The following is a 13,078-nucleotide window of genomic DNA, read 5'->3' as shown; positions in this document are numbered from 1 at the left end:
CTCTATTATGTTGGTGCGGCTTCGGAACTTTTAAATATCTTGATATATCTCGAGAACTACGCATCTGATCAAAAAATATCATAGAACATAAAAAGTAGGAAACTTAATTCTCTACAAAAAAGGTATCTTAACATTTTGCCATAGCTCGCTTCGTTTCCGAGATATTTGCAGATATATCTCAAGGGAAGGGGCCTGCCGGACATATTTCGAGATATTTCTTCTTCTTGTTGTTCTTCTTCTGCACAGCTAAGCTGGAAGTGGCATTTACAGCTCGCAATAGTGCAGAGTTATCTCAAAGAAAGGGGCCACGGTGTTTCTGTATCTCTATTATGTTGGTGCTGCTTCGGAACTTTTAAATATCTTGATATATCTCGAGAACTACGCATCTGATCAAAAAATATCGTAGAACATGAAAAGTAGGAAACTTAATTCTCTACAAAAAAGGTCTCTTAACATTTTGCCATAGCTCTCTTCGTTTCCGAGATATTTGCAGATTTATCTCAAGGGAAGGGGCCTGACGGACATATTTCGAGATATTTCTTCTTCTTGTTGTTCTTCTTCTGCACAGCTAAGCTGGAAGTGGCATTTGCAGCTCGCAATAGTGCAGAGTTATCTCAAAGAAAGGGGCCACGGTGTTTCTGTATCTCTATTATGTTGGTGCGGCTTCGGAACTTTTAAATATCTTGATATATCTCGAGAACTACGCCTCTGATCGAAAAATATCATAGAACATAAAAAGTAGGAAACTTAATTCTCTACAAAAAAGGTCTCTTAACATTTTGCCATAGCTCGCTTCGTTTCCGAGATATGTGCAGATTTATCTCAAGGGAAGGGGCCTGACGGACATGTTTCGAGATATTTCTTCTTCTTGTTGTTCTTCTTCTGCACAGCTAAGCTGGAAGTGGCATTTGCGGCTCGCACTAGTGCAGAGTTATCTCAAAGAAAGGAGCCACGGTGTTTCTGTATCTCTATTATGTTGGTGCGGCTTCGGAACTTTTAAATATCTCGATATATCTCGAAAACTACGCTTCTGATCAAAAAATATCATAGAACATAAATTGTAGGAAACATAATTCTCTACAAAAAACGTCTCTTAACATTTTGCCATAGCTCGCTTCGTTTCCCAGATATTTGCAGATTCAGTTCAAAGGAACGGGCCTGACGGACATATTTCGAGATACTTCTTCTTCTTGTTGTTCTTCCTCTGCACAGCTAAGCTGGAAGTGGCATTTGCAGCTCGCAATAGTGCAGAGTTATCTCAAAGGAAGGGGCCACGGTGTTTCTGTATCTCTATTATGTTGGTGCGGCTTCGGAACTTTTAAATATCTCGATATATCTCGAAAACTACGCTTCTGATCAAAAAATATCATAGAACATAAATTGTAGGAAACATAATTCTCTACAAAAAAGGTCTCTTAACATTTTGCCATAGCTCGCTTCGTTTCCGAGATATTTGCAGATATATCTCAAGGGAAGGGGCCTGACGGACATATTTCGAGATATTTCTTCTTCTTGTTGTTCTTCTTCTGCACAGCTAAGCTGGAAGTGGCATTTGCAGCTCGCAATCGTGCAGAGTTATCTCTAAGAAAGGGGCCACGGTGTTTCTGTATCTCTATTATGTTGGTGCGGCTTCGGAACTTTTAAATATCTTGATATATCTCGAGAACCACGCATCTGATCAAAAAATATCATAGAACATAAAAAGTAGGAAACTTAATTCTCTACAAAAACGGTCTCTTAACATTTTGCCATAGCTCGCTTCGTTTCCGAGATATTCGCAGATTTATCTCAAGGGAAGGGGCCTGACGGACTTATTTCGAGATATTTCTTCTTCTTGTTGTTCTTCTTCTGCACAGCTGAGCTGGAAGTGGCATTTGCAGGTCGCAATAGTGCAGAGTTATCTCAAAGAAAGGGGCCACGGTGTTTCTGTATCTCTATTATGTTGGTGCGGCTTCGGAACTTTTAAATATCTCGATATATCTCGAAAACTACGCTTCTGATCAAAAAATATCATAGAACGTAAATTGTAGGAAACATTATTCTCTACAAAAAAGGTCTCTTAACATTTTGCCATAGCTCGCTTCGTTTCCGAGATATTTGCAGATTTATCTCAAGGGAAGGGTCCTGATGGACATATTTCGAGATATTTCTTCTTCTTGTTGTTCTTCTTCTGCACAGCTAAACTGGAAGTGGCATTTCCAGCTCGCAATCGTGCAGAGTTATCTCAAAGAAAGGGGCCACGGTGTTTCTGTATCTCTATTATGTTGGTGCGGCTTCGGAGCTTTTAAATATCTTGATATATCTCGAGAACTACGCATCTGATCGAAAAATATCATAGAACATAAAAAGTAGGAAACTTAATTCTCTACAAAAAAGGTCTCTTAACATTTCGCCATAGCTCGCTTCGTTTCCGAGATATTTGCAGATTTATCTCAAGGGAAGGGGCCTGTTGGACATATTTCGAGATATTTCTTCTTCTTGTTGTTCTTCTTCTGCACAGCTGAGCTGGAAGTGGCATCTGCAGGTCGCAATAGTGCAGAGTTATCTCAAAGAAAGGGGCCACGGTGTTTCTGTATCTCTATTATGTTGGTGCGGCTTCGGAACTTTTAAATATCTCGATATATCTCGAAAACTACGCTTCTGATCAAAAAATATCATAGAACATAAATTGTAGGAAACATTATTCTCTACAAAAAACGTCTCTTAACATTTTGCCATAGCTCGCTTCGTTTCCGAGATATTTGCAGATTTATCTCAAGGGAAGGGTCCTGATGGACATATTTCGAGATATTTCTTCTTCTTGTTGTTCTTCTTCTGCACAGCTAAACTGGAAGTGGCATTTCCAGCTCGCAATAGTGCAGAGTTATCTCAAAGAAAGGGGCCACGGTGTTTCTGTATCTCTATTATGTTGGTGCGGCTTCGGAGCTTTTAAATATCTTGATATATCTCGAGAACTACGCCTCTGATCGAAAAATATCATAGAACATAAAAAGTAGGAAACTTAATTCTCTACAAAAAAGGTCTCTTAACATTTTGCCATAGCTCGCTTCGTTTCCGAGATATTTGCAGATTTATCTCAAGGGAAGGGGCCTCACGGACATATTTCGAGATATTTCTTCTTCTTGTTGTTCTTCTTCTGCACAGCTAAGCTGGAAGTGGCATTTGCAGCTCGCAATAGTGCAGAGTTATCTCAAAGAAAGGGGCCACGGTGTTTCTGTATCTCTATTATGTTGGTGCGGCTTCGGAACTTTCAAATATCTTGATATATCTCGAGAACTACGCATCTGATCAAAAAATATCATAGAACATAAAAAGTAGGAATCCCAATTTTCTACAAAAAAGGTCTCTTAACATTTTGCCGTAGCTCGCTTTGTTTCCGAGATATTTGCAGATTTATCTCAAGGGAAGGGGCCTGACGGACATATTTCGAGATATTTCTTCTTTTTGTTGTTCTTCTTCTGCACAGCTAAGCTGGAAGTGGCATTTGCAGTTCGCAATAGTGCAGAGTTATCTCAAAGACAGGGGCCACGGTGTTTCTGTATCTCTATTATGTTGGTGCGGCTTCGGAACTTTTAAATATCTTGATATATCTCGAGAACTACGCATCCGATCAAAAAATATCATAGAACATAAAAAGTAGGAAACTTAATTCTCTACAAAAAAGGTCTCTTAACATTTTGCCATAGCTCGCTTCGTTTCCGAGATATTTGCAGATATATCTCAAGGGAAGGGGCCTGACGGACATATTTCGAGATATTTCTTCTTCTTGTTGTTCTTCTTCTGCACAGCTAAGCTGGAAGTGGCATTTACAGCTCGCAATAGTGCAGAGTTATCTCAAAGAAAGGGGTCACGGTGTTTCTGTATCTCTATTATGTTGGTGCGGCTTCGGAACTTTTAAATATCTTGATATATCTCGAGAACTACGCATCTGATCAAAAAATATCATAGAACATAAAAAGTAGGAAACATAATTCTCTACAAAAAAGGTCTCTTAACATTTTGCCGTAGCTCGCTTCGTTTCCGAGATATTTGCAGATTTATCTCAAGGGAAGGGGCCTGACGGACATATTTCGAGATATTTCTTCTTCTTGTTGTTCTTCTTCTGCACAGCTAAGCTGGAAGTGGCATTTACAGCTCGCAATAGTGCAGAGTTATCTCAAAGAAAGGGGCCACGGTGTTTCTGTATCTCTATTATGTTGGTGCGGCTTCGGAACTTTTAAATATCTTGATATATCTCGAGAACTACGCATCTGAGCAAAAAATATCATAGAACCTGAAAAGTAGGAAACTTAATTCTCTACAAAAAAGGTCTCTTAACATTTTGCCATAGCTCGCTTCGTTTCCGAGATATTTGCAGATATATCTCAAGGGAAGGGGCCTGACGGACATATTTCGAGATATTTCTTCTTCTTGTTGTTCTTCTTCTGCACAGCTAAGCTGGAAGTGGCATTTGCAGCACGCAATAGTGCAGAGTTATCTCAAAGAAAGGGGCCACGGTGTTTCTGTGTCTCTATTATGTTGGTGCGGCTTCGGAACTTTTAAATATCTCGATATATCTCGAAAACTACGCTTCCGATCAAAAAATATCGTAGCACATAAATTGTAGGAAACATAATTCTCTACAAAAAACGTCTCTTAACATTTTGCCATAGCTCGCTTCGTTTCCGAGATATTTGCAGATTCAGCTCAAAGGAACGGGCCTGACGGACATATTTCGAGATACTTCTTCTTCTTGTTGTTCTTCCTCTGCACAGCTAAGCTGGAAGTGGCATTTGCAGCTCGCAATAGTGCAGAGTTATCTCAAAGAAAGGGGCCACGGTGTTTCTGTATCTCTATTATGTTGGTGCGGCTTCGGAACTATTAAATATCTCGATATATCTCGAAAACTACGCTTCTGATCAAAAAATATCATAGAACGTAAATTGTAGGAAACATTATTCTCTACAAAAAACGTCTCTTAACATTTTGCCATAGCTCGCTTCGTTTCCGAGATATTTGCAGATTTATCTCAAGGGAAGGGTCCTGATGGACATATTTCGAGATATTTCTTCTTCTTGTTGTTCTTCTTCTGCACAGCTAAACTGGAAGTGGCATTTCCAGCTCGCAATCGTGCAGAGTTATCTCAAAGAAAGGGACCACGGTGTTTCTGTATCTCTATTATGTTGGTGCGGCTTCGGAACTTTTAAATATCTCGATATATCTCGAAAACTACGCTTCTGATCAAAAAATATCATAGAACATAAATTGTTGGAAACATAATTCTCTACAAAAAACGTCTCTTAACATTTTGCCATAGCTCGCTTCGTTTCCGAGATATTTGCAGATTTATCTCAAGGGAAGGGTCCTGATGGACATATTTCGAGATATTTCTTCTTCTTGTTGTTCTTCTTCTGCACAGCTAAACTGGAAGTGGCATTTCCAGCTCGCAATCGTGGAGAGTTATCTCAAAGAACGGGGCCACGGTGTTTCTGTATCTCTATTATGTTGGTGCGGCTTCGGAACTTTTAAATATCTTGATATATCTCGAGAACTACGCATCTGATCAAAAAATATCATAGAACATAAAATGTAGGAAACTTAATTCTCTACAAAAAAGGTCTCTTAACATTTTGCCATAGCTCGCTTCGTTTCCGAGATATTTGCAGATTTATCTCAAGGGAAGGGGCCTCACGGACATATTTCGAGATATTTCTTCTTCTTGTTGTTCTTCTTCTGCACAGCTAAGCTGGAAGTGGCATTTGCAGCTCGCAATAGTGCAGAGATATCTCAAAGAAAGGGGCCACGGTGTTTCTGTATCTCTATTATGTTGGTGCGGCTTCGGAACTTTTAAATATCTTGATATATCTCGAGAACTACGCGTCTGATCAAAAAATATCATAGAACATAAAAAGTAGGAAACGTAATTCTGTACAAAAAAGGTCTCCTAACATTTTGCCATAGCTCGCTTCGTTTCCGAGATATTTGCAGATTTATCTCAAGGGAAGGGGCCTGACGGACATATTTCGAGATATTTCTTCTTCTTGTTGTTCTTCTTCTGCACAGCTAAGCTGGAAGTGGCATTTGCGGCTCGCACTAGTGCACAGTTATCTCAAAGAAAGGGGCCACGGTGTTTCTGTATCTCTATTATGTTGGTGCGGCTTCGGAACTTTTAAGTATCTCGATATATCTCGAAAACTACGCTTCTGATCAAAAAATATCATAGAACATAAATTGTAGGAAACATAATTCTCTACAAAAAACGTCTCTTAACATTTTGCCATAGCTCGCTTCGTTTCCGAGATATTTGCAGATTCAGCTCAAAGGAACGGGCCTGACGGACATATTTCGAGATACTTCTTCTTCTTGTTGTTCTTCCTCTGCACAGCTAAGCTGGAAGTGGCATTTGCAGCTCGCAATAGTGCAGAGTTATCTCAAAGAAAGGGGCCACGGTGTTTCTGTATCTCTATTATGTTGGTGCGGCTTCGGAACTTTTAAATATCTTGATATATCTCGAGAACTACGCATCTGATCAAAAAATATCATAGAACATAAAAAGTAGGAAACTTAATTCTCTACAAAAAAGGTATCTTAACATTTTGCCATAGCTCGCTTCGTTTCCGAGATATTTGCAGATATATCTCAAGGGAAGGGGCCTGCCGGACATATTTCGAGATATTTCTTCTTCTTGTTGTTCTTCTTCTGCACAGCTAAGCTGGAAGTGGCATTTACAGCTCGCAATAGTGCAGAGTTATCTCAAAGAAAGGGGCCACGGTGTTTCTGTATCTCTATTATGTTGGTGCTGCTTCGGAACTTTTAAATATCTTGATATATCTCGAGAACTACGCATCTGATCAAAAAATATCGTAGAACATGAAAAGTAGGAAACTTAATTCTCTACAAAAAAGGTCTCTTAACATTTTGCCATAGCTCTCTTCGTTTCCGAGATATTTGCAGATTTATCTCAAGGGAAGGGGCCTGACGGACATATTTCGAGATATTTCTTCTTCTTGTTGTTCTTCTTCTGCACAGCTAAGCTGGAAGTGGCATTTGCAGCTCGCAATAGTGCAGAGTTATCTCAAAGAAAGGGGCCACGGTGTTTCTGTATCTCTATTATGTTGGTGCGGCTTCGGAACTTTTAAATATCTTGATATATCTCGAGAACTACGCCTCTGATCGAAAAATATCATAGAACATAAAAAGTAGGAAACTTAATTCTCTACAAAAAAGGTCTCTTAACATTTTGCCATAGCTCGCTTCGTTTCCGAGATATGTGCAGATTTATCTCAAGGGAAGGGGCCTGACGGACATGTTTCGAGATATTTCTTCTTCTTGTTGTTCTTCTTCTGCACAGCTAAGCTGGAAGTGGCATTTGCGGCTCGCACTAGTGCAGAGTTATCTCAAAGAAAGGAGCCACGGTGTTTCTGTATCTCTATTATGTTGGTGCGGCTTCGGAACTTTTAAATATCTCGATATATCTCGAAAACTACGCTTCTGATCAAAAAATATCATAGAACATAAATTGTAGGAAACATAATTCTCTACAAAAAACGTCTCTTAACATTTTGCCATAGCTCGCTTCGTTTCCCAGATATTTGCAGATTCAGTTCAAAGGAACGGGCCTGACGGACATATTTCGAGATACTTCTTCTTCTTGTTGTTCTTCCTCTGCACAGCTAAGCTGGAAGTGGCATTTGCAGCTCGCAATAGTGCAGAGTTATCTCAAAGGAAGGGGCCACGGTGTTTCTGTATCTCTATTATGTTGGTGCGGCTTCGGAACTTTTAAATATCTCGATATATCTCGAAAACTACGCTTCTGATCAAAAAATATCATAGAACATAAATTGTAGGAAACATAATTCTCTACAAAAAAGGTCTCTTAACATTTTGCCATAGCTCGCTTCGTTTCCGAGATATTTGCAGATATATCTCAAGGGAAGGGGCCTGACGGACATATTTCGAGATATTTCTTCTTCTTGTTGTTCTTCTTCTGCACAGCTAAGCTGGAAGTGGCATTTGCAGCTCGCAATCGTGCAGAGTTATCTCTAAGAAAGGGGCCACGGTGTTTCTGTATCTCTATTATGTTGGTGCGGCTTCGGAACTTTTAAATATCTTGATATATCTCGAGAACCACGCATCTGATCAAAAAATATCATAGAACATAAAAAGTAGGAAACTTAATTCTCTACAAAAACGGTCTCTTAACATTTTGCCATAGCTCGCTTCGTTTCCGAGATATTCGCAGATTTATCTCAAGGGAAGGGGCCTGACGGACTTATTTCGAGATATTTCTTCTTCTTGTTGTTCTTCTTCTGCACAGCTGAGCTGGAAGTGGCATTTGCAGGTCGCAATAGTGCAGAGTTATCTCAAAGAAAGGGGCCACGGTGTTTCTGTATCTCTATTATGTTGGTGCGGCTTCGGAACTTTTAAATATCTCGATATATCTCGAAAACTACGCTTCTGATCAAAAAATATCATAGAACGTAAATTGTAGGAAACATTATTCTCTACAAAAAAGGTCTCTTAACATTTTGCCATAGCTCGCTTCGTTTCCGAGATATTTGCAGATTTATCTCAAGGGAAGGGTCCTGATGGACATATTTCGAGATATTTCTTCTTCTTGTTGTTCTTCTTCTGCACAGCTAAACTGGAAGTGGCATTTCCAGCTCGCAATCGTGCAGAGTTATCTCAAAGAAAGGGGCCACGGTGTTTCTGTATCTCTATTATGTTGGTGCGGCTTCGGAGCTTTTAAATATCTTGATATATCTCGAGAACTACGCATCTGATCGAAAAATATCATAGAACATAAAAAGTAGGAAACTTAATTCTCTACAAAAAAGGTCTCTTAACATTTCGCCATAGCTCGCTTCGTTTCCGAGATATTTGCAGATTTATCTCAAGGGAAGGGGCCTGTTGGACATATTTCGAGATATTTCTTCTTCTTGTTGTTCTTCTTCTGCACAGCTGAGCTGGAAGTGGCATCTGCAGGTCGCAATAGTGCAGAGTTATCTCAAAGAAAGGGGCCACGGTGTTTCTGTATCTCTATTATGTTGGTGCGGCTTCGGAACTTTTAAATATCTCGATATATCTCGAAAACTACGCTTCTGATCAAAAAATATCATAGAACATAAATTGTAGGAAACATAATTCTCTACAAAAAACGTCTCTTAACATTTTGCCATAGCTCGCTTCGTTTCCGAGATATTTGCAGATTCAGCTCAAAGGAACTGGCCTGACGGACATATTTCGAGATATTTCTTCTTCTTGTTGTTCTTCCTCTGCACAGCTAAGCTGGAAGTGGCATTTCCAGCTCGCAATAGTGCAGAGTTATCTCAAAGAAAGGGGCCACGGTGTTTCTGTATCTCTATTATGTTGGTGCGGCTTCGGAGCTTTTAAATATCTTGATATATCTCGAGAACTACGCCTCTGATCGAAAAATATCATAGAACATAAAAAGTAGGAAACTTAATTCTCTACAAAAAAGGTCTCTTAACATTTTGCCATAGCTCGCTTCGTTTCCGAGATATTTGCAGATTTATCTCAAGGAAAGGGGCCTGACGGACATATTTCGAGATATTTCTTCTTCTTGTTGTTCTTCTTCTGCACAGCTAAGCTGGAAGTGGCATTTGCGGCTCGCACTAGTGCAGAGTTATCTCAAAGAAGGGGGCCACGGTGTTTCTGTATCCCTATTATGTTGGTGCGGCTTCGGAACTTTTAAATATCTCGATATATCTCGAAAACTACGCTTCTGATCAAAAAATATCATAGAACATAAATTGTAGGAAACATAATTCTCTATAAAAAACGTCGCTTAACATTTTGCCATAGCTCGCTTCGTTTCCGAGATATTTGCAGATTCAGCTCAAAGGAACTGGCCTGACGGACATATTTCGAGATATTTCTTCTTCTTGTTGTTCTTCCTCTGCACAGCTAAGCTGGAAGTGGCATTTGCAGCTCGCAATAGTGCAGAGTTATCTCAAAGAAAGGGGCCACGGTGTTTCTGTATCTCTATTATGTTGGTGCGGCTTCGGAACTTTTAAATATCTTGATATATCTCGAGAACTACGCATCTGATCAAAAAATATCATAGAACATAAAAAGTAGGAAACTTAATTCTCTACAAAAAAGGTCTCTCAACATTTTGCCATAGCTCGCTTCGTTTCCGAGATATTTGCAGATTTATCTCAAGGGAAGGGGCCTGACGGACATATTTCGAGATATTTCTTCTTCTTGTTGTTCTTCTTCTGCACAGCTAAGCTGGAAGTGGCATTTGCGGCTCGCACTAGTGCAGAGTTATCTCAAAGAAAGGGGCCACGGTGTTTCTGTATCTCTATTATGTTGGTGCGGCTTCGGAACTTTTAAATATCTCGATATATCTCGAAAACTACGCTTCTGATCAAAAAATATCATAGAACATAAATTGTAGGAAACTTAATTCTCTACAAAAAAGGTCTCTTAACATTTTGCCATAGCTCGCTTCGTTTCCGAGATATTTGCAGATTTATCTCAAGGGAAGGGGCCTGACGGACATATTTCGAGATATTTCTTCTTCTTGTTGTTCTTCTTCTGCACAGCTAAGCTGGAAGTGGCATTTGCGGCTCGCAATAGTGCAGAGTTATCTCAAAGAAAGGGGCCACGGTGTTTCTGTATCTCTATTATGTTGGTGCGGCTTCGGAACTTTTAAATATCTTGATATATCTCGAGAACTACGCATCTGATCAAAAAATATCATAGACCATAAAAAGTAGGAAACTTAATTCTCTACAAAAAAGGTCTCTTAACATTTTGCCATAGCTCGCTTCGTTTCCGAGATATTTGCAGATTTATCTCAAGGGAAGGGGCCTGACGGACATATTTCGAAATATTTCTTCTTCTAGTTGTTCTTCTTCTGCACAGCTAAGCTGGAAGTGGCATTTGCGGCTCGCACTAGTGCAGAGTTATCTCAAAGAAAGGGGCCACGGTGTTTCTGTATCCCTATTATGTTGGTGCGGCTTCGGAACTTTTAAATATCTCGATATATCTCGAAAACTACGCTTCTGATCAAAAAATATCATAGAACATAAATTGTAGGAAACATAATTCTCTACGAAAAACGTCTCTTAACATTTTGCCATAGCTCGCTTCGTTTCCGAGATATTTGCAGATTCAGCTCAAAGGAACTGGCCTGACGGACATATTTCGAGATATTTCTTCTTCTTGTTGCTCTTCTTCTGCACAGCTAAGCTGGAAGTGGCATTTGCAGCTCGCAATAGTGCAGAGTTATCTCAAAGAAAGGGGCCACGGTGTTTCTGTATCTCTATTATGTTGGTGCGGCTTCGGAACTTTTAAATATCTTGATATATCTCGAGAACTACGCATCTGATCAAAAAATATCATACAACATAAAAAGTAGGAAACTTAATTCTCTACAAAAAAGGTCTCTTAACATTTTGCCATAGCTCGCTTCGTTTCCGAGATATTTGCAGATATATCTCAAGGGAAGGGGCCTGACGGACATATTTCGAGATATTTCTTCTTCTTGTTGTTCTTCTTCTGCACAGCTAAGCTGGAAGTGGCATTTGCGGCTCGCACTAGTGCAGAGTTATCTCAAAGAAGGGGGCCACGGTGTTTCTGTATCCCTATTATGTTGGTGCGGCTTCGGAACTTTTAAATATCTCGATATATCTCGAAAACTACGCTTCTGATCAAAAAATATCATAGAACATAAAAAGTAGGAAACTTAATTCTCTACAAAAAAGGTCTCTCAACATTTTGCCATAGCTCGCTTCGTTTCCGAGATATTTGCAGATTTATCTCAAGGGAAGGGGCCTGACGGACATATTTCGAGATATTTCTTCTTCTTGTTGTTCTTCTTCTGCACAGCTAAGCTGGAAGTGGCATTTGCGGCTCGCAATAGTGCAGAGTTATCTCAAAGAAAGGGGCCACGGTGTTTCTGTATCTCTATTATGTTGGTGCGGCTTCGGAACTTTTAAATATCTTGATATATCTCGAGAACTACGCATCTGATCAAAAAATATCATAGACCATAAAAAGTAGGAAACTTAATTCTCTACAAAAAAGGTCTCTTAACATTTTGCGATAGCTCGCTTCGTTTCCGAGATATTTGCAGATTTATCTCAAGGGAAGGGGCCTGACGGACATATTTCGAAATATTTCTTCTTCTAGTTGTTCTTCTTCTGCACAGCTAAGCTGGAAGTGGCATTTGCGGCTCGCACTAGTGCAGAGTTATCTCAAAGAAAGGGGCCACGGTGTTTCTGTATCCCTATTATGTTGGTGCGGCTTCGGAACTTTTAAATATCTCGATATATCTCGAAAACTACGCTTCTGATCAAAAAATATCATAGAACATAAATTGTAGGAAACATAATTCTCTACGAAAAACGTCTCTTAACATTTTGCCATAGCTCGCTTCGTTTCCGAGATATTTGCAGATTCAGCTCAAAGGAACTGGCCTGACGGACATATTTCGAGATATTTCTTCTTCTTGTTGCTCTTCCTCTGCACAGCTAAGCTGGAAGTGGCATTTGCAGCTCGCAATAGTGCAGAGTTATCTCAAAGAAAGGGGCCACGGTGTTTCTGTATCTCTATTATGTTGGTGCGGCTTCGGAACTTTTAAATATCTTGATATATCTCGAGAACTACGCATCTGATCAAAAAATATCATACAACATAAAAAGTAGGAAACTTAATTCTCTACAAAAAAGGTCTCTTAACATTTTGCCATAGCTCGCTTCGTTTCCGAGATATTTGCAGATATATCTCAAGGGAAGGGGCCTGACGGACATATTTCGAGATATTTCTTCTTCTTGTTGTTCTTCTTCTGCACAGCTAAGCTGGAAGTGGCATTTGCGGCTCGCACTAGTGCAGAGTTATCTCAAAGAAGGGGGCCACGGTGTTTCTGTATCCCTATTATGTTGGTGCGGCTTCGGAACTTTTAAATATCTCGATATATCTCGAAAACTACGCTTCTGATCAAAAAATATCATAGAACATAAATTGTAGGAAACATAATTCTCTATAAAAAACGTCTCTTAACATTTTGCCATAGCTCGCTTCGTTTCCGAGATATTTGCAGATTCAGCTCAAAGGAACTGGCCTGACG

The sequence above is a fragment of the Osmia lignaria genome, unplaced genomic scaffold, assembly GCF_051020975.1.
Source record: "Osmia lignaria lignaria isolate PbOS001 unplaced genomic scaffold, iyOsmLign1 scaffold0007, whole genome shotgun sequence".
NCBI lineage: Eukaryota > Metazoa > Arthropoda > Insecta > Hymenoptera > Megachilidae > Osmia > Osmia lignaria.
This window is presented reverse-complemented; position numbering follows the sequence as displayed.